This window comes from Toxotes jaculatrix, chromosome 24 (assembly GCF_017976425.1).
Source record: "Toxotes jaculatrix isolate fToxJac2 chromosome 24, fToxJac2.pri, whole genome shotgun sequence".
NCBI classification, from domain to species: domain Eukaryota; kingdom Metazoa; phylum Chordata; class Actinopteri; family Toxotidae; genus Toxotes; species Toxotes jaculatrix.
In genome coordinates this window covers 6,862,128-6,878,360 of record NC_054417.1, presented here as the reverse complement: position 1 = coordinate 6,878,360, position 16,233 = coordinate 6,862,128, and the positions used below count along the sequence as shown (strand labels likewise).

The window sequence follows — 16,233 nt, the reverse complement described above, 5'->3', positions numbered from 1 at the left end:
ACAATGACAATGTGAACAATCCGGCCAGTGCAGAGGCCTTCCCGTAAACTTCCAGTTTTTTATATTTTTTTGGGGCACAACACTTAAAAGCAAGATGCTTCTTGAAAGCTCTTATTGTTGCTTCGCACAGTCCGTGTTTGCAGAAGCAGAACTACACCACACGGGAATCAGACATTTCAAATTAAGCGGTTTATGGCAACTTTGAAGGAGTTACAGTCATTGGACTATCTCTGGTATCTCTGGTAACAAACCTGAAAACCTGAAACGGACAGTTTGAAAGCAGGTTAACACATATCAGTCACAGAGGATGGATGAGAGGAACACCAGCACTTTTGGCTCTGATTGCTATCAATGACCAGGGGTTCAAATTTCTCTACAACCCACAAGTAAAGCAAAGACTGAGTTTGTACTGTGATGTGATAGATGATCTGTCCAGGGAGTTGACTGCGTGGAAAACAGGTTGTAAATCTAATTATTGTACCATCATTTTCACACGCAGACAACACACTGCGATTTTGACAAGACTGTATGTTGGCAATATGAACCAGACCATCAGACTGAACGCAAAAACAAGTAGAGTTTCATGTTAGCTGCCTCTTCACACATGAATTACTGACTGAAAGAAGTATATCGTGTCCTCAGGTCGTGCTGCTGTATGTAAATTCAACTTGTTCAGCTAGTATCAACTCGGTGCTGTTCTGACAGCAACAGCTCACCCGAGATGCAGATACAATGAGCACACGCAGTCACACAGCCGCTCACACACACTACTTAATATGAGGTGGGTACATCTGTGCCAAGACTTTATACTGTTACGCACACCATCATTATGACGTATCCACATGAGGCGGTAATAAGAAACACACCCTTGTGCATGTGGAGTCTGTGCAGGTTGGATAAGGCCACTGAAACTTTAGTGGTAACGCTTATTCCCTGCAGGTAACATATGTCAACGTGGCAGAAGCTACTCTCCCTGTCTCTATACGGTGCATGCCCATACATCACACTACATTTTGTCAAAAGTAACCACAAACTAATAACAAGAACACTCCACAGGCTGCCTTTAAAGGTCTGAGCTGCTGGACTGGGATGCTTCATAGCAATGACACCGTGCATCCCTTTGCTGAATGTTGTAAAGTTTTCTCTAATCTTTTAATACTGCAGAGTAACCGTTGACTGACTGTAACCGTTAACAACCTGACAAGTTCAACACAGCCCACGGTGAACCTAAAATGGTGCTGATTTGACTATCCGGGTGGCAACACTGTTGGTGTTTGCAGTGAAAAAGTCACTTTAAAGTCATGTCATGATCTGCCACTTATCAGGGTCCAGGCCCAGGTCGCGGGGGCAGCCCGCCCAATTCACAATGCACCAAAGTGCTATGGCACCTCCACGGGGGCTGAGCCCATGGGAGTGGGATTCAAACCCCACCTGACAGGTGGAGTCTCATGCTCTACCAACTGAGCAAACCAGGCGGCGTCACTTTAAAGTGACACACATTATTCCTGAGTGCACACAGCATTGAAGAACACTAATGTAGTTTGCATCCAATTCCAACCATGTCTATGTCTTTTAGGCATTTTTGAATGTGGCAACGTTCAAAAGGCGAAATCTGAAAACAAGCTCTTGCTCTTTGATTCAAACTGAGACTTATGACGTCTCTAATTTTTCATTCATTCAGGCTGAAAACTCCAGTTAGACCCTGAGAATGATTCTATCAAACGACACATAACTCATAACCAGCAGAATGTACTGGACAGTCCAGATGCCTTGACATTGCTGGAACTGCTCAGGAACATATAAAACGACTTCTGTACTTGAGTTGCAAAGGGTGGTTAAATTTGTGAGGATCAAATTGTCAAATGGGATTTGTCCACTTCACGGACAGACACCGTGATCCAACTACTCTGTACCGGCTGATAATCTCCTCGCCGCTCGTTCCTATTCACACTGTCCTGAGACATCCAATTTTATGACCATAATCACTTACCACATACAGATCCTAGAGAGGAACGTGGCATTTGCCAGCGTATTATGTCTACCACCTGTCTTTGTCATCTCCATGGTCACTTTGGCTTCAGTTCAGGCGTTCGAGCCACCACTTCTACAGAAACACAGCTTTCCGCGCACACCGCTACACTCTGGCACAACTTAATTCGCTACGTGTAGTTAGACAACATCTTGTAAATCTGAGACTCGGCCAACAACGTCGTCCCACCTGTGGAGGGTCTCTGGCGAGCGGTCTCCACACTGCCACTGTAACCGCATCTGCACATAACTCCATTCGACTCCATAGACTGTTTCCTCTTGCAGAAAAACTCACAATAACACACACAGTCAAAGACGCAGTTGTAGCATGTTACAGATTGTTTGAACACAAACAGCTATAATGCCTGTATGTGTCAGGTATGATTAAGGATCAAGATTCAAGATTCAAAAGGTTTATTGTCATTCGCACAATACAAAGCAGCTGTTCACACTATGCAATGATGCAATGCTACCTCCCTACACACTATGCAATGATGCAATGCTACCTCCCTACACACAATGCTATGTCTATAAAATAGATCTCACAAAAAGTAAAAGATACAGTTAAAGACATAGAAATGTACAAAATACAGAATAACTTAAAGGAACAAAACCAAAAGAGGTAAATGAAAAAGTAGCTGAAATATGTACAGATATCACTTAAAAAGAGAACACAGTAAGATGCCAAACAAAGAGTCATGCAAAGACTAACAGTAGTGACCAGTAGTTAAAGTGATCATGTGTATGTGTGTGCTGTGTGTGGGGGGTGGTCCTAATGGGGGAGGTGGACGTTGTGGGGGGGGAAGTGTCCGTATTCAGGAGTCCGACGGCTTGCAGGTAGAATCTGTTGAGGAGCCCGGTTGTTCGTGCTCTCACACTCCCTGAAGGCAGGAGTGTGAAAAGACTGTGCTGCGGGTGTGTATTGTCCTTGATGATGTGGTAGTCCCTCCTGACGACCCTGCTGGTGTAAATGTCCCTGAGTAACGGGAAGGCTGCTCCAGAGATGTGCTGTGCAGTCTCTATCGCTCCTTCCTGAGCCTTCCTGTCCTGAGCAGAGCTGGCTCCGCGCCACACCGTGACGGAGCTGGTTATGACACTTTCCACTGTGCATCTGTAGAAATTGCTGAGGATTCTGGGTGACATGCCAAATTTCCTCGACTTCCTCAAGAAGAACAGTCTCTGCTGTGCTTTCTTCACAAAGTGGTGACAGTTGTGAGTCGAGGTTAACTCCTCACTGATGTAAGTCCCGACGAATTTGAAGGTTTCCACCCTACCTCTGTCCCACTGACGTGAAGTGGTGCATACGGCTCTGTCCTCCTCCTCCTCCGTGGATCAATAATCATCTCCTTGGTCTTGTTTGAGTTCAATCAGAATCAGAATCAGAAAAACTTTATTAATCCCCGTAGGGAAATTCTTACAGTTACTTACAACTGTCAGTTGAAAATAAAGAAAATAGGAACATTGCACATAGAGTATGTAGTAGCAGAAAAAAGTTTCTAAAATACAAAAGTGAAGTGAAAACTAAAGTATAGTATAATGAAAACCAAGTAAAAATATTGTAATACCCCCCTTACAGTATATACACCAATATCAAACAGAACAATATAATACAAATAATAGAAAAATAGAAAAAAAAAAAAAAGACATCTTAAATATTTGCAGTCATATACATGGGGTTTGTGGTTAATGGTTTAAAAATAAAGTATAAACAGTATACACGAGTCTGTGGTTTTTACACTTCACAGTTATACAGTCTGATTGCGACAGGCAGGAATGATTTCCTGTGTCGCTCTGTTGTGCAGCGTGGAACAATGAGTCCGTTGCTGAACGAGCTTCTGTGACTGATCCGCACATGGTGGAGAGGGTGAGAAGGAGAGTCCAATATTGTCCTAACTTTGGACAACATTCTCCTCTCCAACACTGTGTTCAGTGAGTCCAATTCCTCCCCCACAACATGGCTGGCCTTCCTGATGATCTTCTTGAGTCTGTTAGTGTCCTTCACCCTCAGGCTGCTGCCCCAGCAGGCAACTGGCCCTTTCTGTACACAGTGTCCGTGTTTTTGGACCAGCCCAGTTTGTGATCTAGGTACACTCCCAGGTACCTGTACTCCTCCACCATATCTTGCCTTGTCCAGGTGGGTGTACACTCTGTTGAGCGGGCAGATGATGGCGTCGTCCACTCCGAGACAGGACTGGTAGGCGAATTTGAAGGGGGTCCGTAAATGGTGCTTCCTTGGTAATTGCAGTCAGGGGATTCAGAAGAGGAGGTGTCAGCGAGGTCTTCATGTGGAGATGAGGGAGAGCAAGAAGAGGAGGGGGGAGAGAGAGAGAGAGAGGAACTGGTGGTTGCCTTTGTACTGCAGAAGAGTCTGTCTGGGGGTGAGTTGGGGTCACTCTGTCAAATCTGTTACAGAACAGGTTCAGCTCATTCGCCCATTCCACACTTCCATAGGCTCCTCTGCCATTTCGTGGCTTGAAACCAGTGCTGGTCCTCATGCCGCTCCACACCTCTCTCATGTTGTTATGCTCCAGTTTCATCTCCAGCTTCTTCCTGTACAGCTCCTTGGCCTCTCTGGTCTTGGATTTCAGGGTTGCCTGTACTTTCCTCACCTCCTCTTTGCTCGTTGCCAGCTCTCAACGCCCTCTTCTTATCATTTAGAATGGCTTTGATGTCCTTTGTCAGCCACGGCTTGTTGTTGGGGTAACAGCTGACTGTCCTGGCTGGGACAATGGTGTCCACACACAAGTTTATGTATCCAGTGATGCATTCAGTGAGCCCATCAATGGAGAGCAAGGAGAGATTATTTACCTGGCACCAGGTCACCAGGTCAGCCACTCGCCTTCTGTATGATGTCTCCTCTCCACCGGTGATTAGTCCAATCACTGTGGTGTCTTCCGCTGACTTAATGATGCTGGCGTTGCTCTGCGAGGCCCCACGGTAATGGGTGAAGAGGGTGTACAGAAGTGGGCTCAGGGTTCGATCCCTCGAACAAGCGCAAAAAAACGGACACGGTGGTGGCGCAGGAGACGCGCCTCCCCTGCCTCTGCCACCATGGCTGCGGTGCCCCTGAACAAGGCACTGATCCAGCTCCCCGAGCGCCTCACTAGGCAGCTCCCTGCCCCAGCGTCTCTAGTGCATGTGCACGCTTGTGTGTGTGTTTCGTTCACTTGGTGTGGGGAAAATACAGAGTGTCATTTCCCCAGGAGGGATCACGATCGGGGTCAGTGCACTGGGATGATAGTCATTTAGGCCGGTTATGATGTTTTCCTTGGGGAGGGGCACAATGGTAGCTGCCTAGAAGCAGGTGGACACAAAGGACTGAGACAGCAACAGGTTGTAAATGTACATCAGCCAGCTCGGCTGTGCAGACCCTGAGTGCACGCCCTGGGATGTTGCCTGGGCCCGCTGCTTTCCGGGAGTGCTGCACCAACACTGACGTCACAGAGAGCGGTGTGTCCTGCGTCCCTTCTGTGGCCCCAGCTCCTCTCTGTCATAGGTGTTGGCAGCGTCGCAGCGAGCATAAAACTCGTTGAGCTCATCAGGGAGCGTGGTGTGGGTGGAGCTGCTTATCGGATTTTTCTCTCTGTAGTCTGTGATGTGCTGGAGTCCTTGCCACATGCGCCGTGGCTCAGAGGTGTTGTAGTAGTCCTCCAGCTTCAGTCTGTACTGTCTCTTGGCCTGTCTGATGGATCTGTAGGCTGGACAGAGGAATACTGAAATGTGGCCGGGACACAGCTCTGTAGCCTTGACATTAGTGTACACCTGGTCAAGAGTGTTATTCTCCCTGGTAGCAAAAGCCAATGTGCTGATGAAATTTGGACAGAACTTTCTTGAGGTTCCTGTGGTTGAAATCACCGGCCACGATGAACACTGCCTCCGGGTGTGAGTTCTCATGCCTGCTGACGACGTCATGTAGCGTTTCCAGCGCGGTCACGTGATCTCCCCGTGGTGAAATGTATACAACCGTCAGAGACACAGCCCTGATTACACCATCTCTGGTGCAAAACCAGTTTATATTTGGTAACACCAGTATGTTACTGAAAGTGCTTTTATGCCTCATTTAAAAACCCACTCACATAAATCATGTTGTATCATGTACGGGGACTGACTTTACTTTTGTGTAGACCTGCAGTTGCACAAAGCCACCAGCAGAGGGCAGAGGGAGTCCATTATTCTAGCCTCCTGCTCTGACAGCAGTCATCCTTTACCATCTCATTTTACATGCATTCAGGGACATGATCCCATACTTCTACTTATCCCTATTCAAATGCTGTGGCTCCTCCCTCTTTTTTTAATCTCTCCTATTATTTATTTGAATTTGATCTTATTTTTTCCTACTGTTATCAAGACAGAAAATGTGTTTTCATTACTCACGGATGCCGAGACACAACCAAACACAACAGCTGTTACAGCTCACCTAACAGTTCACAAACTCAAAACATAATTCAGGGGCAGTTTGATACTAATCTCTCATGAGAAACTTTACCTGAAAGTTCACCTCTCGCCACTGAAGGAGCTGCGCTCTGGACGGTCGCGTCTCCTCGGTCCGTCTCTATTGGCCGTCCGTCTGCACGTCAGAGGTCGCTGCCGTATCCTAGGCCGCAGCTGTTGCTCTGTCACATCTTGTTTACACCAGGGGCCGAGGCTAGTTGCTGAAAAGTCCAAGAGGCAAAGTCAACACACTGCACATAACAGACACGGGGAAAAGAAAAAGCCACTTTTCTCACAGACGTGGATGATTTGTTGCTCTGGTGTCACAAGCTGAGGTGTGCTGAATATAAATAATAAATAATCAACGAAGAGGACACACAACATGAGCGTAGAGTGAAACACCATTGTTTAAAGATGACTTTTATCTCAGTGAATTAATGTAGGATACAGTCTGTTTCTTTCAATTGATGATGTTTTATTAGGCTGTGTCACAATGGCAACGCTGTATTTTCAGATTCAGACTTCGAATCGCATCTGTTGTTTTATGCTGTCAATCCAAGAGAATAAACACTTGACTGATATTGATACGAGATCCACATGGAGTCCGATTAAAGCTTTACCATGCAAATGACAGTTTGTCTTCTGTGGGAAGAGGCCGATATGAAATGGTACCTTGAACACATGTCATCTTTAGTGCGTCAGGTGTCAACCGGACATTACGTGGACTCTACTGGCAGAGTAAAGTCCACTTAATGTCCGGTTCAACTGATTAGGACAATTGCGTCCACACGTAAATCTCCTCTGGGTAATGTTTCTAATGTAAAGTTCAAGGTTGCGGTGAATGTGTGAACACACCTGCTCTCCCCACCCTCTCTCACTCACTCACTCACCTATTCCAAGTGCCCAACAGCTGACCTGCACAACCATCTCCTGAGCTACTCTATGGCTCCTTTGCAGTAGTTTTTTTTCCCCTTTTACTTCGGATGTCAAGTTTTCATTCAGTTAGACAGAACGTGTGTGACAGAGTCCAGGCAAACCAGTGACTTGTTTATCCTCAGTTATGTAAAGTCCCACCTCAATGTCCAGCAGACAGCTACTGTCAGTGGCTGCTTGAGTCCTGAGCTGCACCCTCATTCTGTGGTAACCTGAGCAGCTCCTGGATCCTCTGCATGTCCTTATGAGTTTCCTCTGCCTCGCAGCTGACATTCAGATCGCCAATCAGCTCATCCGTCAACTGCAAACGGGCCGTCCTTATGATTTTACAGAAACAGAGCAATGTGTTAACGTAACAACGCTGTGTTTCTTTAACGCTCGGTGCATGATCGCATGATTAAAATCTTCTCATTGAACTCACCATTCTGCCAGTCTCAGCTCATACAGCTCCCTGCGCTCTCTCCTCCTCCTCTCTCGGACACCTTCTCCGGCCACAGACTGCACGCTGATGATCACAGCGCCCGTGGGAAGCCTGAGCAGAATTAATTGGGTATAATTATTATAAGCATGTGTTTAGAACATTTTAAATTGCTTGATAGATTTTATACTTACATCTGAACACAGTGTTTTTACATTTCATACTACACATAAAAACATCAGGGACTGTATATTCTTTAGAAAATATAAAGTATCATGTGAAACCTTTCCATTTGACCACTTGCTGGGCACATTACACATAACACTGGGGTCACTGGGTTTGTCCCACATTCCTAAAACACTTCCTGCTCTTACGTAATCTGTTTTGGAGCAAACCACATCCAAGTTGTGTTACAGCACCTACTTCAGTCAGTCACTTACAAGTTGGTGTCCCATTCCCTCTCAGCTGTCTCTAACAAAGCCACTCCCTCCTCTGCAGCTCCCCCTGCCCTGCTCCACCTTCCAGTCACACCTCCTCCACGTGCCAGGACAAGGAGCTGACTCTGGGCTGACATCTGGAGCGTGATGTCCTTTCCGATTAGCAGCCTCCTTTCGTTCCGCACCCCCTTCTTCTGCCCTGACTGCACCTGGCGTAGCCGGGGCTGGCGCATCAAACGCTCCATGTGGCTGGTCACTGAGACAGACAGTGAGAGGGAGAGAAGGAGGAGGAGGAGGAGGACAAGATGGCAGCATTACGGCCGATGGGAGAGCAGACTGGGGCCGAGCTGATGTGGAGCCCACGATCGCAGAGCCGATCAGAACCGGCCCCTCTGGTCTGTTACGCCGTCAAACGCCTCGCGCTCACAACCGCACTCTAACCTGCTCCTGGCTCTGTGCAGTCAGCTGAAAGTGGCCAGAGAAAAGAGTGAAAAGCGGGACGGGGAGAAGAGAGTGTTGAGCAGAGAGAGAGAGGAGAAATGACACAGAGTGAAGCACGAGTCCAGATCAGACCGTGGGAGATGGACATGAGAGGGTGGAATAACAGAGATGGTATAAATGGAGAGGGCCAGCTGCTGCCAATATAATTTAATGAGGACTGAAATTCTTCTTTACAGATCAGTCACTCTATGACTTGGACTGTGAGAATGTGAAAGGATGCTCGCCGAGGCGGGAGCCGACCTTACCCCATCGCTGCTCCGATGACGGTCCCCGCCACCAGCCCTCGAAGGCCCAGGTTCAGCCTGAAAAGGCCTCCGGTGACAGCTGATCACACACATAAGGTTTCATTAGCATCGTTCATAACTCCGTGTCCTGGCATGTGTACTGTCTTTAAACAGTTTGTCATCAGGTCAAAATTAAACACACAACATCCAAAAAATATGACATTACGTTTACTGGACTGTGAATTTCTGCAGTCACCGGGTCATGTTTTATATTATTACTGTATAGCTGTAAGTTACAGTATCATCAAAATATGATACAAATCCTACATACAGTCAAACCACAAGCAAACAACACACAACAGAAACAGGACTGAACTGTGGAGCAGCTCAGTGAAAACGCTGGGTTTGTATGGGACAGGTCCCAGATGGAAACATGGAGATGTGCAGGTGTTGTTGTGACACAGCTCTGTTAATGTTTCCTGGATACATAAAGAAAGAATGAAAGACAGAAAAAGAAAGGGTGTCATCAGGTCCCGTGTGACTCACCTCCGGCTGCGACGTAATGGCTGAGGGTATACTGGTCCCCGTACACAGACAGGCCCGTGCTGACCGAACTGCAGAGGCAGAGGGAGAGAGCTGACCGATGAGTGAAAGACAGACTGACTGAAACCATCACACATAAAAAATAATCAAATCAATGATCCAGACGTTATCTAAAGTACATTATTTTTAAATGGACATCACATCTAAAATATACTAAACACTAAGTGGCTGCCACAGAATTAAAAGTGTTCCCATCAGATGAACTAACACATAACTTTGTCACAACCCTTCACTTTGAACCATCGTCCACCCTTAGAATACTGCAGCTTATTCTAACAACACTGTAACATCATCTACAGTGGGGCAAAAAAGTATTTAGTCAGCCACTGATTGTGCAAGTTCTCCTGCTTAAAATGATGACAGAGGTCTGTAATTTTCATCATAGGTACGCTTCAACTGTGAGAGACAGACTGTGGAAAAACAATCCAGGAAATTACATTGTAGGATTTTTAAAGAATTTATTTATAAATTCCTGCGTAAAATAAGTATTTGGTCACCTACAAACAAGCAAGATTTCTGGCTCTCACTAATTGTAACTTCTTCTTTAAGAAGCTCTTCTGTCCGCCACTTGTTACCTGTACTAATGGCACCTGTTTGAACTCGTTATACGTATAAAATAACCTGACCACAGGCTCAAAAAGTAAGACTCCAAACTCCACCATGGCTAAGACCAAAGAGCTGTCAAAGGACACCAGGAACAAAATTGTAGACCTGCACATGGCAGGGAAGAGTGAATCTACAATAGGCAAGCAGCTTAGAGTGAATAAATCAACTGTGGGAGCAATTATTAGAAAATGGAAGACATGCAAGGTCATTGATAATCTCCCTCGATCTGGGGCTCCACGCAAGATCTCATCCCGTGGATTTCTACACTACTTCAAGACTAAGTTAAGGCAAAATATAATTTTACCCTTCCGCTTAAAACTAAAAATTGTTTCAAAACTTTCCTACATCCACAGAGAGAATACAGATTTCACTTACCACTGCATCCACACGACTCGTGTAGATTTCCGCCTGATTGAGCTGGATGTACCTCTGCCTGACGTGGCGTGCGGCTGGCAGGCCTCCGTAGATCAAACCCCGCTAGTGCGGCCACCATACCGCTCTTTATGACGTTGGTCATCTGAAAAACAAGCCAGAGAAGTTCACTGATTCTCATTTTTTTGAATAGTACTTTCACGGTTACCCCTTGTACTTAACTCTCAGCATTTTTAATTTACTACAGTGAACTTAACAACGTCCCGCAATTCCCAAAGTAGAATCTGACACTTCTGACATTTTGATGTACCCAAAGTCTCATTTCCTACCAGCACTTCAGATCCCTGAAGGATCGGACGCAGGGTGCTACTAACATCAGTTTTCTTTGTCCATTAATGTACTGGTAATTTTTATGATTATGCAACTGATGATTTGGTCAATAAAAAGCTGGAAATTCAAAATAAACAAGCAAAGACAGAGTTCACTGGCACATAAGTTCAGAACAACAGGAGAGCACAAATGAAAGGCTGGAAAGCTGACAAAAAGGTGACTTTATCTCTACAAATCTGACTCTGAGACTTGGGAAATGCTTAAATATACGACTCTAAGAGCAATCATCTCCTATAAGAGCACAAGATCAGAGATAAGAGCACTATGGTTAAGCTGAATGCTTAAACATGTTTTTAGCCTGCATTTTATTCCATGTCATTTAGGTTTATTTAAACACACCCAGTGTGTCTTCATTTGTTGTTTCATAATGTGGGGTGGGGGGCGTTTCCAAGAATGTAATATAAAACTTTTGATTCATAATATAAACCTGTTTAAGGCTAACTCTGTTTGGGACTTTGGTCCAGTTCAGACAACAACACTTGCTGCTAATAGCTTCATATGCATTGAGGGTTGTGTTGGGGGATTTATAGCGCCCCCCCCCCCCCCCCCCCCCCCCGTGAGTTGGGCTGAGAATGCTTTTGTGAACGTGTTTCACAGTTTGAAGACAAGTTTGTGGTTGAAAAACCATGACTTGTATCCAGAATGTCAATAAACTCGGCCCCTTGCACAGACACCTTGGCTGGCGGCGGCCATGTTTTCTCCCCATCCGGCCTTTATGTTCCAGGTGTGTTTCTGAGTATACAACTGACTTCAGGTGGGCTCGCGGTGCCACCATCAGGCCGACTGGGGCCATATTTCTTGGGAAGCATTTGCACATCATTTCCGATTACTAGCCCAAATTTCATGTTTCTAACTCAACTGAGCTCAACGCAGTTTAAGCCAACAAATAAAAACAACCATAATAATAAAATACACCACCTAACAAAGTCACCATGACTTGGAAACTGCCCTCCACCTGCTCACTTCTTCTCAGACTCGGTTGTGGCTTTTCCAGCGCCGTATTCTCTTTCTCTTTGACGGAAAAAAACCAAACTACTTTACATTCTCTCGACTTTACAACTCTCACGATCTGTGAAACTATGATGTAAACTTAAGTCCTCGCCCTAGTCGTCCGAAAACTGCAAGAAAAGCGTAAATTACCACGCCTGTCCGATAAGCCGTAGCCTTAGCGTTTGTCGACCACGAGGCTCTCTGTTATCTCGGCGGGGAAAAGCGGTTTTTAGCGTAAGGCAGAAAACTCCCCTACAACAACCCGGTTTACTTTATGAAGCGAACAAGCCTGGTTAATACACATAAATTCCAGATAATACCAACAGTACCGTTTCTCATCGTCTCCCTTCGGCAGCCGTCACGCGTGACGTACCAATACACTACCTCTGACCTCGGCACGTTCAGGGAGAGTCATGAGTCACGTGTGTGAACAGCGCCCCCTGTCGGTGGAGGACCGAAAACGTCGCTGCGTTATTTGGATGAGACAGCTCAGAGGGTGTGAACAGCGCCCCCTGTCGGGGCACAGGCGTGCAAATGTAAAAAGCACAAAGACGCTGACAGAGAAAACTTCACTGAGAGGATGTTTTTAAGAACCACACTGTTTGTTTGCCTAAAAACAAAACTGTGGACAAGCCCTGACAACGAGTTGAATGTCATATAATCAGGCACATGATCACAGCTTTTTGGTCGATTCAACATTCTAGTTTTTACCACAGTTAACTTCAGACTGTAAATAATGACATGAGCACTGTGCGAATACTACAACATATTCAGCACAATCCTGTATCAGTAACACATCATCTGTCACATGGACACAAAGGCAGATTCTTCTCTAAAGGTAAAAACAGTAAATGTGAGTGTTTCTCCACACTTCAAAATAAAACAAATGTAAAGTCATTACTGCTTCCTGTTGGCACTTTGTTTGGAATGACATGTTGATGATGTCAGAGGACATCGACAAACAGACACCGTTATCGCATTGTTTGCATAAACAAGTACATCAGACAGTGCGTGGATATGTTGGTGTAATGGAGTTCCTCCAGTTGTCCAGTAGAGGGCGATGTCGCACAACCCAGTTCAACCTCACTGCCAATAAAGACATGATTCAAACTACTTGAAACTAAAAGATTACCTTTCAAAAATATTCAGCATCAGTGATGACACTTTTAACCATCAAGGACACAGAGGATTTCATATTAACTATCAGCCAAGTATCACTTTTGATACCATGCTGACACGTTTAAGAAACTTTTTTTTTCTTTTTCCAGTAACTCCAACTACTCATCACCATAACACTTAAACCACATTTTAACTGGGGACGCTGTCTTTGTCCACTAGCGCAGGCCACATGCTCGGGCTTTCAAAACAATTTCCCCAAACCTCCCACAATCCCTTGGGAGGGGGACTCTTCTCTTTGCTCTTGGGCAGGACATCCACACAGAGCTCACAGCCTGGCCTTTGTAGAGGACCTGATTCGGATGAAACACAAATCAGAAGACGCCTCCCTCTCCCCTTCTCACCCGCCTGTACGTTACACCCGTGAGTTGGCCCACGGCCCTCCCCTCGCCAATGACTTGTCCCTAACGTTCTTGCATGTGCTTATGCGCTATTACCTTGACGGATGTCTAGTCTGCATTCAGAAATCTACAATAACTGCATCCTGCTTCCATATGAACCAGTCTGAGCTGGTTCATAATAACTCCGTTGGACTTGCACCAGATTGGATCAAGTCCAACTTGCCTACATACTTTTTTGACTTACTTGAACAGGGTGACAAAAGCAGCCACTCTCCAACTCCACCTCCATCCATATCTCACAAAACCCCAGATAGCTGCATCGTGTGCTGAGCGCTGCGTCAAACAGGAACGACACACCGTCCACCCTTAGAATTCTGCAGCTTATTCTAACAACACTGTAACATCATCTATATTTTCTGCCGAGACAAAAGCACCAACTATCAGGGTTAGTGACGCTTTTCAGACCACTTTGGACCGATGGATTTCTACACTACTTCAACACTAAGTTAAGGCAAAGGCAAAATATAATTTCACCCTTCAACTTCAAACTCAAATTGGTTTCTAAACTTTCCTACATCCTCTCCTGGTTTTCACATATTTAATACTGACATGCAGACACACACACAGAGAATACAGACTTCACTTACCACTGCATCCACACGACTCTTGTAGACTTGCGCCTCATTGAGCTGGATGTACCTCTGCCTGGCGTGGCGTGCGGCTGGCAGGCCTCCGTAGATCACACCCCTCTAGTGCGGCCACCATAGAACTCTTTATGATGTTGGTCAGCTCCTCCAGGGACCTCTGCGTCACGCTGCAAGAATGACAGAGCAATGTTTTGTTTGAAAAACAAGCCAGTGAGGTTCACTGATTCTAACTCACTTTTTTCCGTGCATTGTACTTTCACGGTTACCCCTTGTACTTAACTCTCAGCATTTTTAATTTACTACATTCTCTTGGGAAAACTTCTTTAATTCAAAATACATCATTAAGCTATCAATGCACCACTGGGACCCTCAGGTCCTCTGTTGGATGGTTCAGGGTGAAAGGTCAAGAAAATAGGTGACTTTATCTCTACAAATCTGACTGAGCAATCATCTCCTATAAGAGCACAAGAGATCAGAGATAAGAGCACTATGGTTAAGCTCAATGCTTAAACAACATCTTTTTAGCCTGCATTTTATTCCATGTTATCTAGGTTTATTTACACACACCCTGTGTGTCTTCATTTGTTGTTTCATAATGTGGGGGGGGTTATGTAAAACTTTTCATTCATAATATAAACCTGTTTATGGCTGATTCTGTCAATGCATACAAGGCATTGAGGGTTGTGTTGGGGGATTTATGGCGCCCCCTGTAAGTTGGGCTGAGAATGCTTTTGTGAACGTGTTTCCCATCACAGTTTGAAGACATATATCACAGTTTGTGGTTGAAAAATGGCCCATGACATGTATCCAGAATGTCAACAAACCCGGCCCCTCGCACAGACACCTTGGCTGACGGCGGCAATGTTTTTCTCCGCATCCTGCTCATTTCTAAAGGAACTACACATCTCATCCATAATCACGGCCTTCATGTTCCAGGTGTGTTTCTGAGCCAACAAATCATAATAATAATAAAATACACCACCTAACAAAGTCACCAAAAAAAAAAACAAAAAAAAACTACTTTACATTCCCTCGACTTTACAACTCTCACGATCTGTGAAACTATGATGTACACTTCAGTCCTCGCCCTCGTCGTCCGAAAACTGCACGGAAAAACGTAAATATCCACGCCTGTCCGAAAATGGAAGCGCCAGTTGCCGTAGCCTGTAACGGCTCTCTGTTATCTCGGTGGGGAAAAGCGGTTTTTACGTTAAGGCAGGAAACTCCTCTACAACAACCCGGTTTACTTTATGACGCGAACAAGCCTGGTTAATACACAGAAATTCCAGATAGTATCAACAGTACCGTTTCGCATCGTCGCCCTTCGGCTGCATCATGCGTGACGTACCAAAACACTACCTTTGACCTCGGCACGTTCAGCGAGTCATGAGTCACGTATGTAAACAGCGCCCCCTGTCGGCGGAGGACCGAAAACGTCGCTGCGTTATTTGGATTAGACAGCTCAGAGGGTGGGTTGATCATCTCCGTCCAAACAACAAGAGTTTAGAAAACTGCACACAGGCGTGCGCATGTAAACAGCACAGAGACGCTGACAGGGAACGCTTCAATGAGAGGATGTTTTTAAGAGCCACACTGTTTATTTGCCTGAAAACAAAACTGTGGACAAGCCCTGACAACGAGTTGAATTGAACATTCTAGTTTTTACCACAGTTAACATCAGACTGTAAATAATGACATGGGCACTATGCAAATACTACAACATATTCAGCACAATCCCGCATCAGTAACACATCATCTGTCACCTGGACACAAAGACAGATTCTTCTCTAAAGGTAAAAACAGCAACTGTGTGTGTTTCTCTGAAAATCCACACTTTAAAATAAAACAAATGTAAAGTCATTACTGCTTCCTGTTGGCACTTTGTTTAGAATGAAATGTGGATGATGTCAGAGGACATCGAGAAACAGACACCGTTATCGCATTGTTTGCATAAACAAGTACATCAGACAGTGTGTGGATGTGTTGGTGTAATGACGCTTGGTAACAGTCTTGGAGTTTCTCCAGTTGTCCAGTAGAGGGCGATGTCGCAAAACCCAGTTCAACCTCACCATGATTCAAACTACTTGAAACTAAAAGATTACCGTTCAAAAATATTCAGCATCAGTGATGACACTT

General features: G+C 45.3%; 1 protein-coding gene across 4 annotated transcripts in view; it reads right to left on the bottom strand.

Annotated features, from left to right (window-relative positions):
• LOC121178000 (SART-1 family protein DOT2-like) overlaps positions 1-9,549 on the bottom strand; it is a 45,700-nt gene extending 36,151 nt beyond the window's left edge. For all 4 annotated transcript variants that reach the window (XR_005893433.1, XM_041032470.1, XM_041032468.1 and 1 more), the window contains exons 1-3: positions 9,519-9,549; positions 8,994-9,072; positions 6,515-6,680 (exon numbers count right to left, since the gene is read on the bottom strand). The gene's annotated coding sequence lies outside the window, so the exon portion shown is untranslated. The remainder of the gene's footprint in view (positions 1-6,514; positions 6,681-8,993; positions 9,073-9,518) is intronic.
• Positions 9,550-16,233: the final 6,684 nt, after the last annotated feature.